The sequence below is a fragment of the Arachis stenosperma genome, chromosome 3, assembly GCF_014773155.1.
Source record: "Arachis stenosperma cultivar V10309 chromosome 3, arast.V10309.gnm1.PFL2, whole genome shotgun sequence".
Classification (NCBI taxonomy): Eukaryota; Viridiplantae; Streptophyta; class Magnoliopsida; order Fabales; family Fabaceae; genus Arachis; species Arachis stenosperma.
Genome location: NC_080379.1, coordinates 62,594,046 through 62,621,168, shown reverse-complemented (window position 1 = coordinate 62,621,168; position 27,123 = coordinate 62,594,046). Strand labels below are relative to the sequence as shown.

Below are 27,123 nucleotides of genomic sequence, written 5' to 3'. Positions count from 1 at the left end.
ATGATAATTTTGTTAACCGTTCAGAGAGGTTGCACAACATATGGGTGTATTAGGACAGTTAATGGGATTATATATTCTAACTTCCAAGATGCTTGCTATCCCATGGGACTACTGTGTGACGATAGAGAATTCATTGCAGTTATTAATGAGGTAGCTGAACTTGCATCTGGTCATCAATTGAGAAAACTATTTGTGTTGCTACTAATATCTAATAGCGTTAGCAAATCAGATTGTGTTTGGAATGCAACTTGGACATTATTAGCTAACGGGATACTATACAAGAGGAGAAAAACATTGAAAAATCAAGGTTTTTTTCACTATATCTTTTTTTATATGAAGATTATATTCTCTAATTACTTTATTTTTATTAATAATTTAACGATTTTTATTTTGGAATTACTTATTAAATATTTCATAAAACCATCATGTGCTTTTGCTAGGACTAAACATGACTAATGATGAATTAAAAAACCTTTGCCTTATTGAGATTGAGAAGATACTCAACAGCAATGCGAGATCTTTAAGAGACTATCAATCAATGCCATATCTTGACTTGTCTGATGTTCACCTTTTTCAGAATATGCTAATAGAGGAGGAGTTAGCATATGACACAAATGAGTTGACTCATTTGAACTTATATACGGAACAAAAGATGACTCGTGAGCAAAGATTAGTATTTGATGAGATACACAATGCTGTTATTACAGACTCTGATGGTTTTTGCTTCATTTATGAGAATGGTGGGTGTGGTAAGACATTTATTTGGAATGGACTTTCATCTACTATTTGGTTTAGAGGAAAGATTGTTTTAAATGTAGCATCCAATGGAATTGCGTCTTTACTTCTGCCTGGTAGCAGAACGGCTCATTCTAGGTTTTCAATACCCATTATAATTGCTAATGAATCTACTTGAAACATAAAGCATGACAGTTTGAAGGTTGAGCTGCTCATCCAAAGTAGCTTGATAATTTGGGATGAAGCTCAAATGCTCAATAAAATGTGCTTTGAAGCACTTCATCGGACGCTTAAGTTTGGTGTTGTGATGAGCGGATAATTTGTACGCTTTTTGGCATTATTTTTAGTATGTTTTTAGTAGATTTAGTTAAGTTTTTAGTATATTTTTATTAGTTTTTAGTTAAAATTCACTTTTCTGGATTTTACTATGAGTTTGTGTGTTTTTCTGTGATTTCAGGTATTTTCTGGCTGAAATTGAGGGACCTGAGCAAAAATCTGATTCAGAGACTGAAAAGGACTGCAGATGCTGTTGGATTCTGACCTCCCTGCACTCGAAGTGAATTTTCTGGAGCTACAGAAGCCCAATTGGCGCGCTCTCAACAGAGTTGGAAAGTAGACATCCTGGGCTTTCCAGCAATATATAATAGTTCATACTTTGCCCAGAATTTGATGGCCCAAACCGGCGTTCAAAGTCACCTTCAGAATTCCCAGCGTTAAACGCCGGAACTGGCACCAAAGTGGGAGTTAAACGCCCAAACTGGCACAAAAGCTAGCGTTTAACTCCAAGAAGAGTCTCTACACGAAAATGCTTCAATTCTCAGCCCAAGCACACACCAAGTGGGCCCGGAAGTTGATATTTATGTCATTTACTCATCTTTGTAATTCTTAAGCTACTAGTTCCCTATAAGTAGGACCTTTTGCTATTGTATTTTTTAATCTTGGGATCTTAGATCATCTTTAGGTCTTTGAATCCTTTGATCATGTTTTGGAGGCTGGCCTCACGGCCATGCCTAGACCTTGTTCTTATGTATTTTCAACGGTGGAGTTTCTACACACCATAGATTAAGGTGTGGAGCTCTGCTGTACCTCGAGTATTAATGCAATTACTATTGTTCTTCTATTCAATTCAGCTTGTTCTTGTTCTAAGATATCACTTGTTCTTCAACTTGATGAATGTGATGATCCGTGACACTCATCATCATTCTCACCTATGAACGTGTGACTGTCAATCACCTCCGTTCTACCTTAGATTGGGTGGATATCTCTTGGATTTCCTTAACCGGAATCTTTGTGGTATAAGCTAGAATTGATGACTGCATTCAAGAGAATCCGGAAGGTCTAAACCTTGTCTGTGGTATTCTGAGTAGGATTCAATGATTGAATGACTGTGACGAGCTTCAAACTCGCGATTGTGGGGCGTTAGTGACAGACGCAAAAGAATCACTGGATTCTATTCCGACATGATCGAGAACCGACAGCTGGATAGCCGTGCCGTGATAGGGTGCGTTGAACATTTCCACTGAGAGAACGGGATTGTAGCCATTGACAACGGTGATGCCCAACATACAGCTTGCCATGGAAAGGAGTAAGAAGGATTGGATGAAGACAGTAGGAAAGCAGAGAGACGGAAGGGACAAAGCATCTTCATACGCTTATCTGAAGTTCTCACCAATGAATTGCATAAGTATCTCTATCTTTATCTTTATGTTTTATTCATATATCATCCATAACCATTTGAGTCTGCCTGACTGAGATTTACAAGGTGACCATAGCTTGCTTCATACCAACAATCTCCGTGGGATCGACCCTTACTCGCGTAAGGTTTATTACTTGGACGACCCAGTGCACTTGCTGGTTAGTTGTGCGAAGTTGTGTTTATGCCATGGTATTGAACACCAAGTTTTTGGATTCATTACCGGGGATTATTTGAGTTGTGAAAAGTAGTGATCACAATTTCGTGCACCAAGTTTTTGGCGCCGTTGCCGGGGATTGTTTCGAGTATGGACAACTGACAGTTCATCTTGTTGCTTAGATTAGGTATTTTTCAGAGTTCTTAAGAATGAATTCTAGTGTTTCAAGGTGATGTTCTTATCATCACCAAAGCTGATTGATTCTCATCAATTTAGCTCTTGAATGCAATGTCCTGCTGAAGCTTGGCTATCCATGTCTAATTCCTTTAGACTAAAGCTTTAGACTAACATTGCATGATTCCTGGAATTCTCATTAAGAATTTTGATACCTTTATTTTCTTTTCCACTTAATTTTTGAAAAATCCAAAAAAATTACAAAATCATAAAAACAAAAAAATATTTTATGTTTCTTGTTTAAGTCTAGTGTCTTATTTTAAGTTTGGTGTCTTGCATGCATTGTTTATTTGATCTTGGTTCTATTTTCAAGACAATAATACAGAGAACTGAAGATTCAGTACATGCAGCAGAGGAATTATACAGAAAAAGCTGGGCGTTCAAAACGCCCAGTGAAGAAGGAAAACAGGCGTTTAAACGCCACCCAGGGTGCCTGGCTGGGCGTTTAACGCCCAAAAAGGTAGTGTTTTGGGCGTTAAATGCCAGAATGTGCACTATTCTGGGCGTTTAACGCCAGGATGGCACAAGAGGGAAGATTCTGTTTTTAACTCAAATTTTTTTCAAGTTTTCAAAATTTTTCAAAATCAAATCTTTTTCAAATCATATCTTTTCAATCATATGTTTTCAAAATCAATTTCTTTCCATTTTCAAAAAAATACTTGCTATCAATTAATGATTTGATTCAACATTTCAAGTATGTTGCCTTTTCTGTTGAGAAAGGTTTAATGTTCGAATCATATCTTTTCTTGTTAGGCAAGTCATTAATTTTTAAAATCAAATCTTTTTAAATTGTTTTCCAAATCATATCTTTTTAATCACATCTTTTTCAAAAATAGTTTTCCATCATATCTTTTTTATTTCTAATTTCAAAATCTTTTTCAAAAATCACTTGATTTCTTTTCCACTCTTGGTTTTCGAAAATCAATTAGAATTTTTCAAAATGTTTTTAAAATCTTTTAATTAATTTTTGAAAATTTCTTCCCCTCTTCTCACATCCTTCTATTTATGGAGTAACACTCCTCCTCAATGCACAATTCGAACTCTATCTCACTAAGTTTGAATTCTTCTACCTCTTTCTTCTATTTTTCTGTTCCTCTGACACCTCAAGGAATCTCTATACTGTGACATAGAGGATTCCATATTTTCTTGTTCTCTTCTCTTTCATATGAGCAGGAGCAAAGACAAAAGCATTCTTGTTGAAGCTGACCCTGAACCTGAAAGGACCTTGAAGCGAAAGCTAAGAGAAGCTAAAGCACAACTCTCTGTAGAGGACCTAACAGAATTCTTCAAAGAAGAAGAACCTATGGCAGCCGAAAACAACAACAATGCCAACAATGCAAGGAAGGTGCTGGGTGACTTTACTGCACCTACTCCCGACTTCTATGGGAGAAGCATCTCTATCCCTGCCATTGGAGCAAACAACTTTGAGCTTAAGCCTCAATTAGTTTCTCTAATGCAACAGAATTGCAAGTTCCATGGACTTCCATTGGAAGACCCTCATCCGTTTTTAGCTGAATTCTTACAAATCTGTGACACTGTCAAGACTAATGGGGTTGACCCTGAGGTCTACAGACTCATGCTATTCCCTTTTGCTGTAAGAGACAGAGCTAGGATATGGTTGGACTCACAACCTAAAGAGAGCCTGAACTCTTGGGAAAAGCTAGTCAATGCCTTCTTGGCAAAGTTCTTTCCACCTCAAAAATTGAGTAAGCTTAGAGTGGAAGTCCAAACCTTTAGACAGAAGGAAGGAGAATCCCTCTATGAAGCTTGGGAAAGATACAAACAATTGATCAGAAAGTGTCCTTCTGACATGCTTTCTGAATGGAGCATCATAGGTATTTTCTATGATGGTCTCTCTGAACTATCCAAGATGTCTTTGGATAGCTCTGCTGGAGGATCTCTTCATCTGAAGAAGACGCCTACAGAAGCTCAGGAACTAATTGAAATGGTTGCAAATAACCAATTCGTGTACACTTTTGAAAGGAATCCCGTGAACAATGGGACAAGTCAGAAGAAAGGAGTTCTTGAGATTGATACTCTGAATGCCATACTGGCTCAGAATAAAATATTGACTCAGCAAGTCAATTTGATTTCTCAAAGTCTGTCTGGAATGCAAAATGCACCAGGCAGTACTAAGGACGCTTCATCTGAAGAAGAAGCTTATGATCCTGAGAACCCTTCAATAGAAGAGGTGAATTACATGGGAGAACCCTATGGAAACACCTATAATCCTTCATGGAGAAATCATCCAAATCTCTCATGGAAGGATCAACAGAGACCTCAACAAGGTTTCAACAATAATAATGGTGGAAGAAACAGGTTTAGCAATGGCAAGCCTTTTCCATCATCTTCTCAGCAACAGACAGAGAATTCTAAGCAGAACCACTCTGACTTAGCAACCATGGTCTCTGATCTAATCAAAACCACTCAAAGTTTCATGACTGAAACAAGGTCCTCTATTAGAAACTTGGAGGCACAAGTGGGACAGCTGAGCAAGAAAATTACTGAACTCCCTCCTAGTACTCTTCCAAGCAATACAGAAGAGAATCCAAAAGGAGAGTGCAAGGCCATCAACATGGCCAAATTTAGAGAGGAAGGAGAGGCAGTGAACGCCACTGAGGAAGACCTCAATGGACGTCCACTAGCCTCTAATGAGTTCCCCAATGAGGAACCATGGGAATCTGAGGCTCACACTGAGACCATAAAGATTCCAATGGATTTACTTCTGCCATTCATGAGCTCTGATGAGTATTCATCCTCTGAAGAGGATGAATATGTCACTGAAGAGCAAGTTGCCAAGTACCTTGGAGCAATCATGAAGCTAAATGACAAGTTATTTGGTAATGAGGCTTGGGAGAACGAACCTCCCTTGCTCGCCAAAGAACTGGATGATTTGTCTAGGCAGAGATTACCTCAAAAGAGACAAGATCCTGGAATGTTTTCAATACCTTGTACCATAGGCACCATGACCTTCAAGAAGGCTCTGTGTGACTTAGGGTCAAGTGTAAACCTCATGCCTCTTTATGTAATGGAGAAGCTAGGGATCTTTGAGGTACAAGCTGCAAGAATCTCACTAGAGATGGCAGACAACTCAAGAAAACAAGCCTATGGACTTGTAGAGGATGTTCTGGTAAAGATTGAAGACCATTACATCCCTGCTGATTTCATAATCCTAGAGACTGGGAAGTGCATGGATGAATCAATCATCCTTGGCAGACCCTTCCTAGCCACAGCAAAGGCTGTGATTGATGTGGACAGAGGAGAATTGATCGTTCAAGTGAATGAAGAATCCTTTGTGTTTAAGGCTCAAGGATATCCCTCTGTCACCATGGAGAGGAAGCATGAAGAGCTTCTCTCAAAACAGAGCCAAACAGAGCCCCCACAGTCAAACTCTAAGTTTGGTGTTGGGAGGCCACAACCAAACTCTAAGTTTGGTGTTGAATCCCCACATTCAAACTCTAAAGTTTGGTGTTGGGAGGTTCCAACATTGCTCTGAGCATCTGTGAGGCTCCATGAGAGCCCACTGTCAAGCTACTGACATTAAAGAAGCGCTTGTTGGGAGGCAACCCAATGTTATATTTAATCTATTTTCCTTTGTTATTTTATGTTTTTTGTAGGTTGATGATCATGAGAAGTCACAAAATCAATTGAAAAAGCAAAAACAAAATGAAAAACAGAAAGAAAAATAGCACACCCTGGAGGAGAACTTGCTGGCGTTTAAACGCCAGTGAAGCTAGCAAATGGGCGTTTAACGCCCAGTCTGGCACCAGACTGGCGTTAAACGCCAGGAAAGGGCAAGAAGCTGGCGTTAAACGCCAGAAATGGGCACCAGCCCGGCGTTTAACGCCAGAATTGGCACAGAGAGCAATTTTGCTCGCCATTTGGTGCAGGGATGACTTTTTCTTGACACCTCAGGATCTGTGGACCCCACAGGATCCCCACCTACCCCATCACCCTCTCTCTTCTTCACCCATTCACCAATTACCTCAACACCTCTTCCTCAATAAACACTACTTCTCCCTCTATTGGCCGAACCACAAAGCCATCTCCATCTCCTCTATTTCTTCTTCTTCTGCTCTCTTCTTTCTTCTTTTGCTCGAGGACGAGCAAACCTTTTATGTTTGGTGTGGTAAAAGCATTACTTTTTGTTTTTCCATAACTATTTATGGCATCCAAGGCCGGAGAAACCTCTAGAAAGAGGAAAGGGAAGGCAAAAGCTTCCACCTCCGAGTCATGGGAGATGGAGAGATTCATCTCAAGGGTGCATCAAGACCACTTCTATGAAGTTGTGGCCATGAAGAAGGTGATCCCTGAGGTCCCTTTCAAACTCAAAAAGGGTCAACTTTGATCAAAGGTTGGACCAAGTCCCCATAGACATTTGTGAAGAGGGCGCTCAATGGAAGAGAGATTCAAGAGGGAAGCCGGTTCAACTGAGAAGGCATGACCTCAAGCCCATCACTAAGAAAAGGATGGAGCAAACAAGAGATCCCACTCATCATGAAATCCCTGAGATACCTCAAAGGATGCACTTTCCTCCACAAAACTACTGAGAGCAAATCAACACCTCCCTAGGAGAATTGAGTTCTAACATGGGACAACTAAGGGTGGAGCACCAAGAACATTCCATCCTCCTCCATGAAATTAGAGAAGATCAAAGAATCATGAGAGAGGAGCAACAAAGGCAAGGAAGAGACATTGAGGAGCTCAAGCACTCCATAAGATCTTCAAGAGGAAGAACAAGCCGCCATCACTAAGGTGGACCTGTTCTTTAATTTCCTTGTTATTTATTTTCCTGTTTTTTGAATTTTCATGCTTATGTTTATCCATGTTTGTGTCTTATGATCATTAGTGTCTTAGTGTCTATGCCTTAAAGTTATGAATGTCCTATGAATCCATCACCTTTCTTAAATGAAAAAAATGTTCTTAATTGAAAAAGAGAAGAATTGCATGAATTTTAGATTTTATAACAGATTAATTATTTTGATGTGGTGGCAATACTTTTGTTTTCTGAATGTATGCTTGAACAGTGCATATGTCTTTTGAATTTGTTATTCATGAATGTTAAAATTGTTGGCTCTTGAAAGAATGATGAAAAAGGAGACATGTTACTGAGGATCTGAAAAATCATAAAAATGATTCTTGAAGCAAGAAAAAGCAGTGAATACAAAAAAAACGAAAAAAGGGAGAAAGAGAAAAAAAAGAAAAAGAAAGAAATAAAGTTGTGATCCAAGGCAAAAAGAGTGTGCTTAAGAACCCTGGACACCTCTAATTGGGGACTCTAGCAAAGCTGAGTCACAATCTAAAAAGGTTCACCCAATTATGTGTCTGTGGCATGTATGTATCCGGTGGTAATACTGGAAGACAGAGTACTTTGGGCCATGGCCAAGACTCATAAAGTAGCTGTGTTCAAGAATCATCATACTTAACTAGGAGAATCAATAACACTATCTGGATTCTGAGTTCCTATAGAAGCCAATCATTCTGAATTTCAAAGGATAGAGTGAGATGCCAAAACTATTCAGAGGCAAAAAGCTAAAAGCCCCGTTCATCTAATTAATACTGATCTTCATAGATGTTTTTGGAGTTCATTGCATATTCTCTTCTTTTTTATCTTATTTGATTTTCAGTTGCTTGAGGACAAGCAACAATTTAAGTTTGGTGTTGTGATGAGCGGATAATTTGTACGCTTTTTGGCATTGTTTTTAGTATGTTTTTAGTAGATTTAGTTAAGTTTTTAGTATATTTTTATTAGTTTTTAGTTAAAATTCACTTTTCTGGACTTTACTATGAGTTTGTGTATTTTTCTGTGATTTCAGGTATTTTCTGGCTGAAATTGAGGGACCTGAGCAAAAATCTGATTCAGAGACTGAAAAGGACTGCAGATGCTGTTGGATTCTGACCTCCCTGCACTCGAAGTGGATTTTCTGGAGCTACAGAAGCCCAATTGGCGCGCTCTCAACGGAGTTGGAAAGTAGACATCCTGGGCTTTCCAGCAATATATAATAGTTCATACTTTGCCCAGAATTTGATGGCCCAAACCGGCGTTCAAAGTCACCTTCAGAATTCCCAGCGTTAAACGCCGGAACTGGCACCAAAGTGGGAGTTAAACGCCCAAACTGGCACAAAAGCTAGTGTTTAACTCCAAGAAGAGTCTCTACATGAAAATGCTTCAATTCTCAGCCCAAGCACACACCAAGTGGGCCCGGAAGTTGATATTTATGTCATTTACTCATCTTTGTAATTCTTAAGCTACTAGTTCGCTATAAGTAGGACCTTTTGCTATTGTATTTTTTAATCTTGGGATCTTAGATCATCTTTAGGTCTTTGAATCCTTTGATCATGTTTTGGAGGCTGGCCTCACGGCCATGCCTAGACCTTGTTCTTATGTATTTTCAACGGTGGAGTTTCTACACACCATAGATTAAGGTGTGGAGCTCTGCTGTACCTCGAGTATTAATGCAATTACTATTGTTCTTCTATTCAATTCAGCTTGTTCTTGTTCTAAGATATCACTTGTTCTCCAACTTGATGAATGTGATGATCCGTGACACTCATCATCATTCTCACCTATGAACGTGTGACTGTCAATCACCTCCGTTCTACCTTAGATTGGGTGGATATCTCTTGGATTTCCTTAACCGGAATCTTCGTGGTATAAGCTAGAATTGATGACTGCATTCAAGAGAATCCGGAAGGTCTAAACCTTGTCTGTGGTATTCTGAGTAGGATTCAATGATTGAATGACTGTGACGAGCTTCAAACTCGCGATTGTGGGGCGTTAGTGACAGACGCAAAAGAATCACTGGATTCTATTCCGACATGATCGAGAACCGACAGCTGGATAGCCGTGCCGTGATAGGGTGCGTTGAACATTTCCACTGAGAGGACGGGATTGTAGCCATTGACAACGGTGATGCCCAACATACAGCTTGCCATGGAAAGGAGTAAGAAGGATTTGATGAAGACAGTAGGAAAGCTTCTTGATTCTTTGTTGTCAATTCTTGGTTCTTCATCATTTTTTCCATGAGCAGCTCTAGATTAGTGATTCTCTGAGATTCTTGTGAGATGGGTTGGCTTTGGGGTGTTGATGGATGATGGTAAGTGCTTTGGTTAGTTGGGTGGTTATTGGATAGGTGATGGTTAGAATTGGGGTAGTTATTTTGTGGTTTTCTGTATGTATTTTGGTTAGTGTTTGGCTGGGGATTGTGGTTTGTGCTTTTCCAATTGTTCTGACTTGAGTTTCTTTGCCATGGTTGTTGGCTTTGATTGTGGTTGTCTCCCCATCTGAGGTTGGGATGGTTCTTCCAAGATGGATTGTAAGTATCACCATAGACTTCATTTGTTCCAGGATTTTGGTTATGCATGTATTAGACTTGCTCTTGCTGTTGCTCCTCTTGAGTTTCTTCACTTTGCACCCATGTGGTTGATGGTTGGCTTGTCGTGCTCACTGCTGCTACTTGCAGGCCATCAATTCTTTTGGCCATTTGCTCAAACTGTTGTTGAATCTGCTGCTGCATCATCTTGTTTTGAGCTAGAATTGAATCAACTCCTTCCAACTCCATTACTCCTCTTCTCTGTGATGGTTGGCGTTGTCTTTGATGAGCAAAGAAATATTGGTTGTTGGCCACCATATCAATGAGGTTTTGAGCTTCCTCTGTAGTTTTCATGAGTTGTAATGAGCCTCCAGCTGAATGATCAAGTGCTTCTTGAGCCTTCAGAGTAAGTCCTTCATAGAAATTCTGCAACTTATCCCATTCAGTAAACATCTCTGGTGGATATTTTCTCAATAGAGCTTTATATCTTTCCCATGCTTCATATAAATCCTCAGCCTCCATTTGAGTGAATGTCTGCACCTCAGTCTTCAATCTTATGATTCTTTGAGGGGGATAAAATTTGGCAAGAAACTTGCTCACCAAATCATCCCAAGTGTTGATGCTTTCCTTTGGGAACGTTTCTAGCCATTGAGTGGCTTTGTCTCTGAGAGAGAATGGAAAGAGCAACAACTTGTAACTGTCAGGAGGCACACCATTGGTTTTAACAGTGTCACAAATCCTCAAGAAGGTGGATAAGTGTTGATTTGGGTCCTCCAATGGTCCTCCTCCAAAAGAACAATTGTTTTGAACCAAAGTGATGAGTTGTGGCTTTAGTTCGAAATTGTTTGCATTGACATTGGGGGGAAGAATGCTACTCCCACAGTGTCTAGCATTTGCAAATGTGTAGGAAGCCAGTACTCTTCTTTGTTGTTGGTTATTATTGGCTCCTCCTTCTGGTTGATTGGGATTTGATGGATCTCCTTCCATCTCTTGGAATTCCTCCTCAGATTCTTCCTCTCCAATAACGTTCTTTCCTCTTTCGGCTCTTCTTATTCTTCGAAGAGTCCTTTGGTCAATTTCAGAGAGAATAGGGGAAGATCTTCCTGTACCTGTCATACAAACACACAACAATAAACACACAGATCCAGAAAATCACTAAAACTTCAATCTATTGCTAGAATGAGGTTTTAGTTAGTTTAAGCAAAAATTCAAACAGTTAGTGTGTTAGAGAAACGGAAAAGAAAAAGTGCTTAATCTAGACCTCCACTTCACTTAATCATTGTCAATCTATTTCAATCCCCGGCAACGGCGCCAAAAACTTGATGTGCGGAAAACGATCCGACACAAAACTCACCGGCAAGTGTACCGGGTCGCATCAAGTAATAATAACTCACATGAGTGAGGTCGATCCCACAGGGATTGAAGGATTGAGCAATTTTAGTTTAGTGGTTGATTTAGTCAAGCGAATCAAGTATTGATTGAGTGTTTGGTATCCAACAGTAAGTAAATAACAGAAAATGTAAAGGGGGAAGGGTAGAATTGCAGAAATTAAAAGAAACTGAAAGTAAAAGGACTGAATCTTAAAGAACAAGAAATTAAATGACTGAAACTTAGAGTGCAAGAAATGTAAATTGCAGTAACTTAAAGTGCAAGGAATATAAATTGCTTGAATGTAAAAGGGATTTGAGGATTGGGATTTCAGAATCTAAGCAACTGAAGTTAAATTGCAGTAAGTAATAAAGCAGAAAATGAATTGGAAATACTTGGAATTCAAACAGAAAGGTAATTAAGTTGCAGCAGAGGTTCACAGAAGAACCAAAAGGAAATTGGAATCTCAGGACTCCAGAGACTAGGTAGCTAAGCCTAGATCTCAATTGCCTTCCCAGATCCAAGGTCACAAATCAATTAATAAGAAATTAAAGAAGAAGCAGTAAAGGAAATGTGTTTTAATTCAATTATGCAGAAATGAAATCAAAGAGATTTTGAATGGAGATTGAGACAGAATTTCCTCAATTCTTCACACCCAAAACTCAAAACAAGAAAAGTAAAAGTGCCCAAGTAAGAACGAGGAAGAAGAGAGATCAATTCTCCTCCCCAATTCTCTGAAATCTCAGTGAAGTCACCAAGAGAAGTTGCAAAATTCAAAGCTCCAAAGAAAGTGCCAAATTCAAAAGTCAAGTAAAAGGTGAAAAGTAAAAGTAAAAGTCCTAATTACATCAAACTAACTCCTATTTATACACTTTCTATTCTTGGATCTTGGGATTTGGATGGGCTTTTGATTTGGTGAAGAAATGAATTTTATTGGATTTTTAATCCAATTTTAGCCCATGAAGGATTGCTTCCAGGAGGCTGCCCTGCCCTTGCGGAGGGCAGGGCAGAAAATTGATGCGGCTGGCCCATGGTGCGTGTGTGGTGCGTTGGTGTGCGCTGCAGGATGCTGCCCTGCCCTCACGGAGGGCAGGGCAGAAAAGTTTGGTGCGCCAGATTGGTGCCTTGGTGCGCTGCTGGTGCTGCCGAATGATGCCCTTGGTGCGCCAGGTTGGTGCGCCTGTGTGCCACAACAAAATGCTGCCCTGCCCTCGCGGAGGGCAGGGCAGTGTTTCCAAACTGAAGTCCCGCGTTCGAGACACGGCTGGCACACACGCTACTCATTTTCCTTGGCTTTCTTAGCACCATAATCAAGCCTAGTTCCTTGCTTCTTCCTTGTTCCGTGTTCGACTCTTGTGGCATGCATGGGTGACATTTTTCCTTTGATTTATTTTCCATGAAGGCCCGATACTGCCCTTGTGGAGGGCAGGGCAAGGTTTTTCCTTCCTTTGATCCAAGGCACAATTTTGTGCTCTGTCCTTGTCGTGGGCAGGGCAGAGTTGCCTAGCAAGCTTTGTTCCCTTATGTTGCCCTCCTAGAGGGCAGTGTGCCCTTGTGGAGGGCAATGCTTGCCTTCCTCCTTCATACGCCACACCTCTCCTTCCTTTGACCACGTTTTCTTCTCCTTGGGCCACACTTCCTTAGGCCACGCTTTTCCTTTTTTTCTTTTCTTCACCTACAATACACCAAAACAACCACTCAAAGTATCACTAAATTCAAGAGGCTTATAAATCACTTAAAATTCAATTAAATTTAGCTTAAACCTCATGAGTTAACATTAATTTCATGGTGGTTGTTTGATTTAAAGAAGTTATGCATTTTCATTCCAAATCACTTACTTAGGATGCAAGAAAGTGCATAAAGACTAACAAAACAAGTAAAATTAGCTTGAAAAATGGGTATATGATGACTTGTCATCATGCACCACCCGTTAAATACAAACAATTAGAAATTTAGGATAATATGTTTTCAAGCTGTTGTTCAAGTAAAGAGCTTTTCCAAGTTTTACAAGAACTCAATTAGATCATGGGTCATACTTCTGTTCCACCCAAATTCATAAAATAAAGAACAAAAACAATTATTGAAATATAAATCAACATGAATTAAATTAGAAAGATCAAATGAATCAATCCATACAAATAGACAGAGCTCCTAACCTTAACAATGGAGGATTAGTTGCTCATGGAATGTGGAATGTAAATTTGTATAGTATTCCTTAATGGAATCCCCTAATGGAACCTCCTAATGGAAGAGAAGTCTCCCCTTTTTATAACTAATCCTAATTAATTTAAAATCTAATATCTAAAATTAAGATAATATCTTTTCCTATTTTAAAATCAAATTTGAATTTAAATTAGAATTAACTAACTACTCCGCGCCTTGTAACGTGGGGTCCACTTGGCTTCATTGGATCCGTGCTTAACTTGGATGCTAAAATGGGACCCAGAAATCACCCCTAGCGTTTTCTGCATTTTCTGCACATGGCGCATGTCACGCGTACGCGTCAGTCACGCGTATGCATTGATGGTCTTTTTCGCAAGTCATGCGGACGCGTCGATCACGCGCACGTGTCGCTGAGCAAATCTTCAAATCACACGTACGCGTCAGTCACGCGCACGCGTCGTCATGTAAAGCTCCAAATCACGCGTACGTGTCGCTCCTCACTGCCATCTCCTTTTATTCTTGTGCTGCAGAAACTCCATCAAATTCCGCCAAATGCTACCTAAAATAAACAAAATTACAAAAGACTCAAAGTAGCATCCATATTGGCTAAAAGATAATTAATTCTTTATTAAACTCAATAAATTAGATGCAAATTCACTAGGAAAAGATAGGAAAGAAGCTCATGCATCACAACCCCAAACTTAAACTGTTGCTTGTCCTCAAGCAACCAAAACTAACATAAGCTTAGGATCTGAATTTGCATGAGAATGAGAGTTCGATTAAGCTCATGTCTCTTCTTATAGTGGGGTTTACAACTGCAATCTTGAATAATTTTGGCATTTCACTTTATCCTTTGAAGTTCAGAATGATTGGAATCCATAGAAACTCAGAATTCAGATAGTGTTATTGATTCTCCTAGTTCAGTATGTTGATTCTTGAACATAGCTACTTTATGAGTCTTGGCCGTGACCCTAAGCATTTTGTTTTCCAGTATTACCACCGGATACATAAATGCCACAGACACATAACTGGGTGAATCTTTTCAGATTGTGACTCAATTTTGCTAGAGTCCCCAATTAAAGGTGCCCAGAGTTCTTAAGCACACTCTTTTTGCTTTGGATCACGACTTTAACCGCTCAGTCTCAAGCTTTTCACTTGACACCTTCACGCCACAAGCACATGGTTAAGGACAGCTTGATTTAGCCGCTTAGGACAGGATTTTATTCCTTTGGGCCCTCCTATCCATTAATGCTCAAATCCTTGGATCCTTTTTACCCTTTGCCTTTTAGTTTGAAGGGTTATTGGCTTTTTCTGCTTGCTTTTTCTTTTTTTTTTTCATTTTTTCTCTTTATTTTTTTCGCAAGCTTTGTGTTTTTCACTGCTTTTTCTTGCTTCAAGAATAAATTTTATGATTTTTTAGATTATCAATAAAATTTCTCTTTTTTTCATCATTCTTTCAAGAGCCAACAATTTTAACATTCATAAACTTCACTATCAAAAATATGCACTGTTCATGTCATGCATTCAGAATTATAGAAAATACCACCACATTTAAGTAAATAAGACTACTTTTAAAATTAACTCAATTTCTCATGCAATACATCACTTCTGTATTTTTTATTTGAATTCAAGTTCAGTGAGTAATACATGAGACATCTTTTCAGAATTAAAGCAATTAGGAGAAAATTAACTAGTCTTAGGATTCTAACTAATAAAGGATCATGCAACAAACAAAGAAAAATAACATAAAACCAGAACGTAACATAGAAAAAGAGGGAAGGAATAAAAAAATATGAAAGGAACTCAACCACCTTAGTTATCTTAGCGGTCTCTTTATTCTTCAGGTTGTGCTCCTCTGTGAAGATGATTCGCCTCCCTTTTGGTGCCATAGGAATAAACAGAAAAGCTTTAAGCGAAGCGTCAACACCAAACTTAAATGTTTGCTTGTCCTCAAGCAAAGAAAATCTGAAAACAAAAACAAATAATAAGATGAAAGAAAAATAAAAGGATAAAGGAACAAGAGAGAATTAGGATTGGGAGAGAGAGAAAGAAAATTAAAACTGGGCGGCGAACTGTTAGAATTTGGTTGAATTAGTCCCACATTGCTTAGGATAGCAAATGGAGTGGGTGACCTAGGCTATAAATATGAGGCTAAGTTCTCTATATTTTTTGCACCAGTCGGAAACACTTAAAGCTTGTATCTGACTTTTCTTTTTCTCTATACCTTTTTTATTAGAGAATGTTGTGAGGTATAGTTAAATATTTTCTTTGAGAGTGTGGGTGTACTGGGGTGCCGGTGTTAGAGAGAAAGAAGTTTATGTGTTGTAACAATTTTCACATAGTGATATTCTCTGGTTGTCATTTGGCAATGGCCGTGGTTTTTTTCTCCGGTAATTGGAGTTTCCACGTTAAATTCTTGTGTTGTGATTGTGTCTATTTTATTTCTCTGTGAAAGGTATTTTCTCAAGGGGGAATGGTATATTATTCCCAATAAGTGGTATCAGAGCTTCGGTTCAGTGGGATTTATTCTTAGTATGCTCTGTGGTTGTAGCTTAGTCTGACTTTCCACATCAGAAAAGAATTTTGTCCTGTAGCTTGAGGTTGATCTTTGGTTGCTGTTGTTGTTGCTGGAAGGTAGTGTGACACTGTGAGAGTACAGTTTGGAAAGGTTCTGGCTAAGGAAAGACCTGGTATTTAAGTGTGTCTATTGTAACCTACCTCTCTTTCCTGGGGACCTTTTCTAGTGCACGGTCTACAGTTGAGTTATACTATTCCAGTATACGGTTGCAACAATGTCAGAATATTCAAGTGTTGTGAAGCTTGAAATAGAGAAATTTGATGGAAGAATCAATTTTGGCTTGTGGCAAATACAAGTCAAGGATGTGTTGATACAATCAGGTTTGCACAAGGCGTTGAAGGAGAAGATCTCTGGTATGAAGGATGAAGAATGGGAGGAACTAGATTTGAGAGCTGCAAGTGCTATTCGCCTGTGTTTGGCTAAGAATGTTCTTGCAAATGTGCAAGGAATGAAAATAGCCAAGGAACTTTAGGATAAACTCGAAAGGTTGTATCAGGCAAAGGGCATCTCAAATCGGTTGTTATTGAAGTGAAAATCTCCGACCATCTTAGTGCTATCAATGGTATTGTCTCTGAATTAGAGGCAATTGGAGTGAAAATTGATGATGAAGATAAGGCACTAAGGCTTATATTGTCTATTCCTTCTTCCTATGAGTATATCAAACCTGTTTTAATGTATGGGAAGGAAACTCTGAATTTTGAAGAAGTTGCCAGTAAGCTCATTGCTGAAGAAAGAAGAATGAAAAATGAGGGTAGCACTTCATCAAATTTGGCGCTTGTAGCTAGAGGTGACAATTATGGAAAAGAAAATCGTGGAAGGAGTGTAACATGCTGGAAATGTGGAAAGCCTGGGCATGTAAAGAGAAATTGTCCAGGTAATGCGGTTTCAGAAAAAGGCTCTCAATCTGATACTTGCAATATTACTCTCTCTATGTGAGAAGATGATGTTCTCTAGAAGACAAGAAGTATCCTCATGGTATTATCGCACTGCCATGGATAAGGATAAGTTGTGGCAATTGGGTCCATTATTGCACACGGGCAATGGTTGGCGTTGACATGCAAGGTGTGTGTCGGAGTTATGTCGATGGCTGAAGAACTTCCATGAAAAGCCAATTTGGAAGTTGCATCATGAATTTTCAGCAAGGTTTCGATCTGTACCAAGGTAAAATGCTTGGAGTGGTCTAATTCCAAGTGAGTATACTTTCATGGTGGAGTATGATAGTTATCTGAACTATGATTGTCGGTATAGACAATTGCAGCAAAGAATTGTCGGTGTTGACTATGGAAGCTGAAGATGTGTGACTATTTCAATCAAGGTGGAGATTGTTAGAATTTGGTTGAATTAGTCCCACATTGCTTAGGATAGCAAATGGAGTGGGTGGCCTAGGCTATAAATATGAGGCTAAGTTCTCCATATTTTTTGCACCAGTCAGAAACACTTAAAGCTTGTATTTGACTTTTCTTTTCCTCTATACCTTTTTTATTAGAGAGTGTTGTGAGGTGTAGTTAAATATTTGCTTTGAGAGTGTGGGTGTACTGGGGTGCCGGTGTTAGAGAGAAAGAAGTCTATGTGTTGTAACAATTTTCACATAGTGATATTCTTTGGTTGTCATTTGGCAACAACCATGGTTTTTTTCTCCAGTAATTGGAGTTTCCACGTTAAATTCTTGTGTTGTGATTGTGTCTATATTATTTCTCTGTGAAAGGTATTTTCTCAAGGGGGAATGGTGTATTATTCCCAACACGAACAAGTGTAGTTATTGATAAACCCCATTTGTAGGGTTTATCTTGTATTGATTTAAGGGATTTTATGATCTTTTACCCACATTTATTCAATGAAATAGCATGGTTTTATAACTTCTCCCTTAATTGTGCTTAAGAGTGAAAACATGCTTTTTAGGACTTAAAATAGCTAAATCTAATTCTCCTTAATTCCATTAGATGCCTTGATATGTTTGTTAAGTGATTTAAGGTTTAGGAGGCAAAGATTGGATCAAGGGAATGAAGAAAGAAGCATGAAAAGATGGAGAACTCATGAAGAAATGAAAGAACCGGAAAGCTGTCAAGCCGACCTCTTTGCACTTAAACGACCATAACTTGAGCTACAGAGGTCCAAATGATGCGGTTCTAGTTGGGTTAGAAAGCTAACATCCGGGGCTTCGAAAAGATATAAGATTTGCCATAGTTGCTACACGTATGGTGGCACGCACGCGCATAGTACGTGCACGCACCGTTGCTGCCACCTGGTTCACTTAAAGCAAAACATGGCCAGCGAATTCTAAAGCCTTGTGGGTCCAATCCAACTCATTTCTGATGCTATTTAACCCAAGGAGTGAATAGGGAAATGTGTGTTAGTTACCATTAGTTTAGTTTAGCTTAATTTAGTAGTTAGAGTTAGTTTCTAGAGAGAGAAGCTCTTACTTCTCTCTAGGATTAGGATTAGGTTTAGTTCTTAGATCTAGATTTTAATTCACCTTCTTCTACTTCTATCTTCTCAATTCCTTGTAGTTACATTCATTCTTCTTCCATTCTTTTGTTGTAATCTCTTTTATGTTGTTCTTGTGTTTTGTTGTAGATCTACTTTTGTTTCTTCCTATTCTCTTTCAATTCAATAAGAGGTAATTCATAATAATTGTGTTCATTTGATTTGTTGTTGTTTAATTCCTTGCAATTGAGTAGTGTAGATTTACTTTTCTTGCAATTTTACTATGCTTTCCTTTTATGCCTTCCAAGTGTTTGATGAAATGCTTGGTTGGATTTTAGAGTAGAATTTTATGTTCTTGGCTTGGAAAGGTAACTTAGGAACTCTTGAGTTACTAATGTCCAAGTAATTGATGATTGGGATCCATTGACTCTAGTTCTCACTAATTGAATTAGTGGAGAGTTAGGACTTATGGACTAGGATTGATATAGCTCATTTGTGTTTCCTTTACTACTAGTTAGAGGATGATTTAATGAAAATAATCCTTGCCAATTCTCATATTGTGGTTAGTGATTAGGATAGAGATCCTTGACCACCAACCCTTGCCAAGACCTTTTTAGCCATTAGTTTACTTTCTTGCCATTTATCTTTCATGCCTCTTATCAAAACCCCAAAAATAATTCATAACCAATAACAAGACACTTTATTGTAATTCCTAGGGAGAACGACCCGAGATTCCAATACTTCGGTTTATAAATTTAGAGGTTTGTTTTAGTGACAAACAACTTTTTGTATGAAAAGATTATTGTTTGGTTTAGGAACTATACTTGCAACGAGAATTCATTTGTGAAATTCTAAACCATCAAGAATCCAATCATCAGTTGTGCGGCGAAGGCAACGCGTACGCGTGCAGCACGTGTACGCGTGGGTCGCGAATTTTCTTTAGGACGCGTTAGCATCAGGCATGCGTCCGTGTGCCATGGGTTTTGCGCAATTCACGCGAAGCCAACCGCGCGCACGCACAACTCTCTGTTCGCGTGGCTTGGGAACCCAGATTTTCAATAGACGCATGCGCGTCATGCACGCGCACGCGTGGATGGCCATTTGTGCAGATGACGTGCATGCGTCAGGGATGCGTACGCGTGATCAAATTTGTGCCTCTAGCACACTTCCAGCCCCAAACCAGCACAAGTCTCTGCCCAAAAACATATTTACGTCGAATTTCAAGGTCACGCGTACGCGTGGAAGGCGAAAAGTGCAAACGATGTGCACACGTGGGTTACGCGTACGCGTGATGCGACTTGTGCTTCTAGCATGCTTCCAGCGCTACTCCCGCTCAATTCTCTATCAAATTTTATTTTTTCATGCACATGCATATGACGCGTACGCATCAGCGACGCTTGCGCGTCATATGCTCCTCTTCTCTTTTTTTTATAAATTATCTGGTTCCTGTTCTAAAATGGCTGCATGATCAGAAAATTAGTAAGAACTCAATAAAAATCAAATAAGTAAAAAAAACTACTACTACGAAAAAAAACAACTAAGAATGAAAAGGAACGATCATACCACGGTGGGTTGTCTCCCACCAAGCACTTTTAGTTAAAGTCCTTAAGTTGGACATGTGGTGAGCTCCTTGTCATGGGGGCTTGTGCTTGTACTGATCCAGGAATTTCTACCAATGTTTGTAATTCCAATGGCTATCAGAATCCCAAACTAGGCGCCTAACGCCTTTAAGCAAGTTGAAGCAAGTGACAAGGCCCCAAGAGTATTGATTGTGGGAATAAATTCCAGGGTCCCGAACCTTGCTTTTACACCCGTCTTCTTGTGGATTACCATTATTTCCACCTGGTGGCAAGCAATCTGAATTCTCACAGAGACATCCAAACAACTTTTAGACCCATTCAATTTAGCTCTACACCAATCCTTGCACTTCAATTTGGAGCATGCAACCATATTGAACCTTGCTTGACAACTCTTGCCACTAACCATCTTTCTCTTACTCTTAATGCCACAAAGAGCTCTAAGTTGACCATCCGTCTCTAGTAGCCCGTATTCATGTGGGAAAGTAAAGGTTAAGGATAGGAATTTTACCCACTTGAATGTTGTATTGGATGGTGATGGCTTTAGAAGAGGTCTTGCAAGCTCCACTCCCTTGTGTTCTTCTTTGAATTCTTCTACCTCTTTGCAAGCTTCCTCAATTTCAACCTCTTCCTCTTGGTAGCTTTCTTCTAATTCAATCTCTTTTTCATTGCTTACCAAGGGCATGGGAGGTTGTGCATCTTCCTCTTCTTCCATATGTGATGGTGGAAAGTTCTCTAATTCACTGGAGTATAAACTCCTTTGATTGGTTTCCTCACTTTCTTCCATAGGATCTTGCATTGTATCTCTTGGGAGGGAATTTACTTGTTCCCCTTCTTGGTTCTTGATCATCGTCTGCACATAACTTTCTATATTTTTGACACTCGTCTTTATATCATGTAGGAATTCTTTCATGAGGAGCTCAAGATCTGATGGTATTTGAGATGAATAAGGAAATTGTGGCTCTTGATATGAATAAGAAGGAGATGATGGTTCTTGATATGAATAGGGAGAGGGTGGCTCTTGGTATGGGTAGAAAGATGATGGTTCTTGATATGAATAATGAGATGGTGGTTCTTGATATGAATATGGAGGTGGTGGCTCTTGATAGTTGGAACATGGAGCATTGAAGTCTCTTTGGTTTTGACCTTGCCAACCAAAATTTGGATAGCTCCTCCATCCACCATAATATGAATCACTACTCGGGTGTGAGTAGTAACCCATGTGATCTCTCTCCATTATTTTTTCTTAGCACAAAATACCAAAAAGGATTAAACGCACCATGTGGTATACAGGAAAGCAAAGAAGACAAAACAATTTTTTTTTGAAGTGGAATAACATAAAGAATAATAAAAATAAATAAAAATTCGAAAATAAATGAAAGGAAGTGAACTATAAATTCAAAAATTAAACAAAGAAAGATACTAGGATTTTTAAAAAATATATTTTTTTAAAGAAAAATTACTACAGGGACACCAAACTTAATTTCAAAAATTAAGAGAAAAAAATTTTAAATAAAACAAATCAAAATATTTTTTTTGAAAATAATACTAAAATAAAAATTAAATAAAATTAAAACTAAAACGCCTAATTTAAGCAATCAAACAACTAATAGTTGTCAATCACAGTCAATCCCTGTCAACGGCGCCAAAAACTTGGTGCGGTATTTTACAACCCACAAACTAACCGACAAGTGCACCAGGTCGTACCAAGTAATACCTTATGTGAGTAAGGGTCGATCCCACGAGGATTGATGGATCAAGCAACAATGATTGATTGATTGGCTTAGTTAGGCAAGCAGAAAAGGGTTTTGAGATATTCAAAAGGTTTAAATTCGAACTCAGAATATAAAAAGGATAGACAAATAAATAAATTGGGAATAAAATATGGAGAAAACAGTTAAGGCTTCAGAGTTATCTATTTTTCCGGATTAACTTTTCTTACTAACTATTTTAATCATGTATGATTTAATTCATGGCAAACTATATGTGACTAGACCCTAATTCCTTAGACCTTCCTAGTCTCCTCTAAAATTCATTAACTGCCAATTCCTTGGTCAATTAAATCCAATTAGAAGGTGATGATCAAATTTCAGTTTATATGCCACAAGAATCCTAATTATCCAAAAATAAGGGGATTATATGTCACGTATCCCGTTAAATACAAACAATTAGAAATTCAGGATAATATGTTTTCAAGCTGTTGTTTAAGTAAAGAGCTTTTCCAAGTTTTACAAGAACTCAATTAGAACATCGGTCATACTTCCGTTCCACCCAAATTCATAAAATAAAGAACGAAAACAATTATTGAAATATAAATCAAAACATGAATTAAATTAGAAAGATCAAATGAATCAATCCATACAAATAGACAGAGCTCCTAACCTTAACAATGGAGGATTAGTTGCTCATGAATGTGGAATGTAAATTTGTATAGAATTTCCTAATGGAATCCCCCTAATGGAACCTCCTAATGGAAGAGAAGTCTCCCCTTTTTATAACTAATCCTAATTAATTTAAAATCTAATATCTAAAATTAAGATAATATCTTTTCCTATTTTAAAATCAAATTTGAATTTAAACCAGAATTAACTAACTACTCCGCGTCTTGTAACGTGGGGACCACATGGCTTCACTGGATCCGCGCCTAACTTGGGTGCTAAAATGGGGCCCAGAAATCACCCCCCGCATTTTCTGCATTTTCTGCACATGGCGCATGTCACGCGTACGCGTCAGTCACGCGTACGCGTCGATGGTCTTTTTCGCAAGTCACGTGGACGCGTCGGTCACACGCACGCGTCGCTGAGCAAATCTTCAAATCACGCGTATGCGTCAGTCACGCGCACGCGTCGCCATGTAAAGCTCCAAATTATGCGTATGTGTCAGTTATGCGTACGCATCAGTCACGCATACGCGTCAGTCACGCGTACGCGTCGCTCCTCGCTGTCATCTCCTTTGATTCTTGTGCTGCAGAAACTCCATCAAATTCCGTCGAATGCTACCTAAAATAAACAAAATTGCAAAAGACTCAAAGTAGCATCCATATTGGCTAAAAGATAATTAATTCTTTATTAAACTCAACAAATTAGTTGTAAATTTACTAGGAAAAGATAGGAAAGATGCTCACGCATCAACGAGCCATTTACGGTCACGCGTCACTTTTTTGCCTCTTTCGATTCTATCTAGTTATTGTGATAAGTATTTCCTTGTCCTCTGCCCATTTTTTATTTTTCCTTTAGCCCTTGTAATTTATGAGATTTTGTGAGTCTTAAGTTGATGTATGTATGTAATGTGTGTATTAGAGTATTTGGTACACTTTTGGAACTTGAATCTTGCTTGTGAAAGTGTTTGGTGGAGCTTGGAGATGAGTTTTGGTAGAGACTCCCAAGTGAGGGCTTGAATTTGACTTCCAAGAGGTACGGTTTATGTTTCATTTAAGTAACATGTGGTGTGATGAGAATTCCTAGGTTAAATGCCCCTAGAATTAGGTTTGAATTATGTATTTGGATGAATTCAATAAGCATAGATAATATGTTATGGTATTTGAGGGTTTGGATGAGATTAATGTAATAGTGCGTAATTGATGTGTTGTTGGAATTAGTATTGGATAATGAATTGCGTGATTTGTGAGTTATACATATATGTGTGTGTGTGTGTGTATACACACACACACACACACACACACACACACACACACACACACACACACACACACACACACACACACACACACACACACACACACACACACACACATATATATATATATATATATATATATATATATATATATGGATGTTGGACTGAAGGCCGTGAATTTTGGGTTGGAGGTCGGACAAGGTAAGAAAAGTGAGTTGATGTGTGTATTGTGTGATGTCATATGAGATTGAATAGATTTTTGATATTGAATGTGTGAATAAATGGAATGATTATTGAATAACGAGAATTTAGGAATTTAGGAGTGGAATGTAATGAATTTGGGTTGGATTGGTTGAGTGTAAATTGGTGAATTTTCTTGGTTTGGGGTCAATTTGATAGATGAAAATAAATTTGACTTGTGAACCTTGGAAAAATTGATGATTTCTGTTTTTAGGTGAAAATTGATTTTTGACAAATTTTAGCAGTCCATAACTCGGTCTTTGAAGTTGGGAATTCTTTAAAACTATATTTTTATGAAAGTACTTTTAACGATCTTTCCAACGGTTCAAGAATGGTTGAAAAAGGAATTTTGTAGCAAAACTTATGAAGCTTTGAAAATTGGGGTCAAAAACTGATTTTTACACTTAACAGCTTTTTACCTTTTCTGCAAGACTCGCGTACGTGACCAAATCTCGCATACGTGACATTCCCAATTTTCATTGCATGCGTACGCGAGCCACCTGCATGTGTACATGAAACCCTCAGATTTTGAAAAATTGTGTTTTTAAGTATTTTAACCATTCTTTTGGCCTCCTAAATCTTTATAAACTTCGATACTAGTCTAGAGCCGGTGAACTAGAGTGTAAAAAAGTTGGGAATGAGAATTTTTGAGTTGATTTAGTGAATTGAGAATGACTGATTGATTAAGTATGATGGGAATGATTTTTGATAATGAGAGATAACGATGAATTGATCGTGATTAAGTATAATAAGAAGGGCCGTGACAATGAGAGATGATGGAGATCGATTACGAGTAAGTATGATGATGAATGGTTGACGATGAATGAGTTAAATTGGGGATTGGGTATGAATTAAGACGAGAATGATGATGAGAGTGATTATGGTTATGAAAATAATATTGAATATGATTTTGATTGTGATACACCTGCCTTGGTAGATGTAGTGGAGCGATTCTACTTACTCCTAGATGTGGTGAGATATACCTACTTGGGTAGATGCAATAGAGTGATTCCGCTTGCTCCGGGTTTGGTTTGAAACTCCTGGGGTAGATACAATGGTTAGCCCCCACTTGCTCCCAGTTGAGAATGACTTGAGGTTTGAGAAATTATCTGAGTTTCGGATTTTGGGTAGATGCAGTGGGTCGGCTCCACTTGTTCCAGGTGGAGATCCGAGACTCTATTGACCCTGCGTCGAAAGTTTGGCCGGAGACTTAGACCTTTCTAGATGAGCTTTCCCCCATTTATATTTTTATATTGAATGATTATGATTTTGAGCTTCGGGATGTGCGCTCGCAGGGACGATCCAATGGTTAGCTACCAAGACATGTTGGGTTGGCTATGTAACCGACAGATGATATCATCAACGATAGGACAGTCATTCATCATTTGCATATGTTTGACTTGTTTGAGTTTGCCTATTTGTTTTGGATTTCTAAATCATATATGTTATGTTACCTGATTTTGTGCTACTTGTTCTACTTGTGCCTTAATTTTGTATTACTTGTTTGTATTGTGATGAGTGAGAACTGCACCAGTTTGGATTTTTCCACTTAAAATAACTTCCGTTTCAAGTATAGACCAAACCGGCAACTAACTCCCACTATCAAAGTTTAATTTCTAATAAAAATAACCGAGAGTAATTAACCTCGGGTCGTCTTCCTCGGACAATGCAATTAAGATGTCACACTCTTAGTTGTGAGGAAAAGGGGATTTTGAAGTATAGAACGAAAGACTAAAAGAACTAAGAAATAAATGAACTAACCAATGATCAAAAAGGATATTAAAGGGAAGTAAGATCAAAACTAGTGAAAATGCTATAAATGCATAAAAGAGCCTTGACTTGGGAATAAGAATTAAAGAATCCTATCACCTTCATAACATCAACTATGGCAACTATGATGAGTCAGTGACGCTTCGTCAACCCCTAATATCAAGGAGTAAGTCAAGCAAGCATAATTGACCTTAATTCATAAGTCCTAGCTAACTTACTAATTACTTAGCAAAAAGCTAGTGTCAATGGAAACAAGAGCCAACTAACTACCCAAGAATTACCACTAAATGTCGGACATTATAGCCCTAGTATCCTAGGAACTCAATTTCCAAGCCAAGGTGTGAAAATCTACTCAAAATCTATAGTTGGCATTTTCACAAACACCTTGTGAGCATAAAAGCAAAACATGTAAAATTGCAAAGGAAAGTGAAAACTATAACCAAACTATTCACAATATCAACAATAAACATGCAATCAAGCAAATATAAACCATAAAACACAAAATTCATTAACCAAAACTTCAAGAAACCAAAATTGCATATATTAACAAAATGCTTGAACCATAAGACAAAGTAGCTAGAGTAGTGAAATTAAGGAGGAAATTAAAGAGTACTTACAATGAGATAAGCAAAATCTAAGATCAAACTTAACTATAAAATGCTACAATGGAAATTAAGTAAACCTTAACAGAGAATTTTCTATATTACACTACTCATACTCCTAATGTGTTTTTCTACCCTAAAAGTGAGCTCCCTAAGCTAATCATAAGCTAATGCTTTGATATGGAATGAAGTCCCCTTCATATAGCACTCAATTCAACCTCTAGCCTTCCAAAATTGGGCCAAAGAGCCCCAAAAATTGCGAGCCACGTGCTTCATTAATGAAGTCACGCGCTAGGACTTGTGCATATGCACAAATGTGTGCGTACGCACACTTACTGGTTTTTGCACTTGTGCGTACGCACAGGAGGTTGTGCGTACACACACTTGAATGTGTGCTTTCCCTTTGTTTTTTCCATGAAATCTCCCCTTTTCACATGCTTCCTTCCACTTCTACCAACTCATTCTTGCCTAATTGACCTGAAATCACTCACAAAACACATCACGGCATCGAATGGAATAAAAAGTGAAATTAAATTGCTCAATTTAAGTACAAAAATGCATGTTTTCATATTTAGGTCTAAATTAGAGAGAAATCACAAAAGTATGCTTTTTGCTGATTGTGAGTTTATATGA

At 38.4% G+C, this 27,123-nt stretch overlaps 1 non-coding gene across 1 annotated transcript; it reads right to left on the bottom strand.

Moving 5' to 3' along the window:
• Positions 1–4,527: 4,527 nt before the first annotated feature.
• Positions 4,528–4,635, bottom strand: LOC130971705 (small nucleolar RNA R71). The gene has a single exon (XR_009082919.1). It is a non-coding gene; the product is annotated as a small nucleolar RNA R71 (small nucleolar RNA).
• Positions 4,636–27,123: the final 22,488 nt, after the last annotated feature.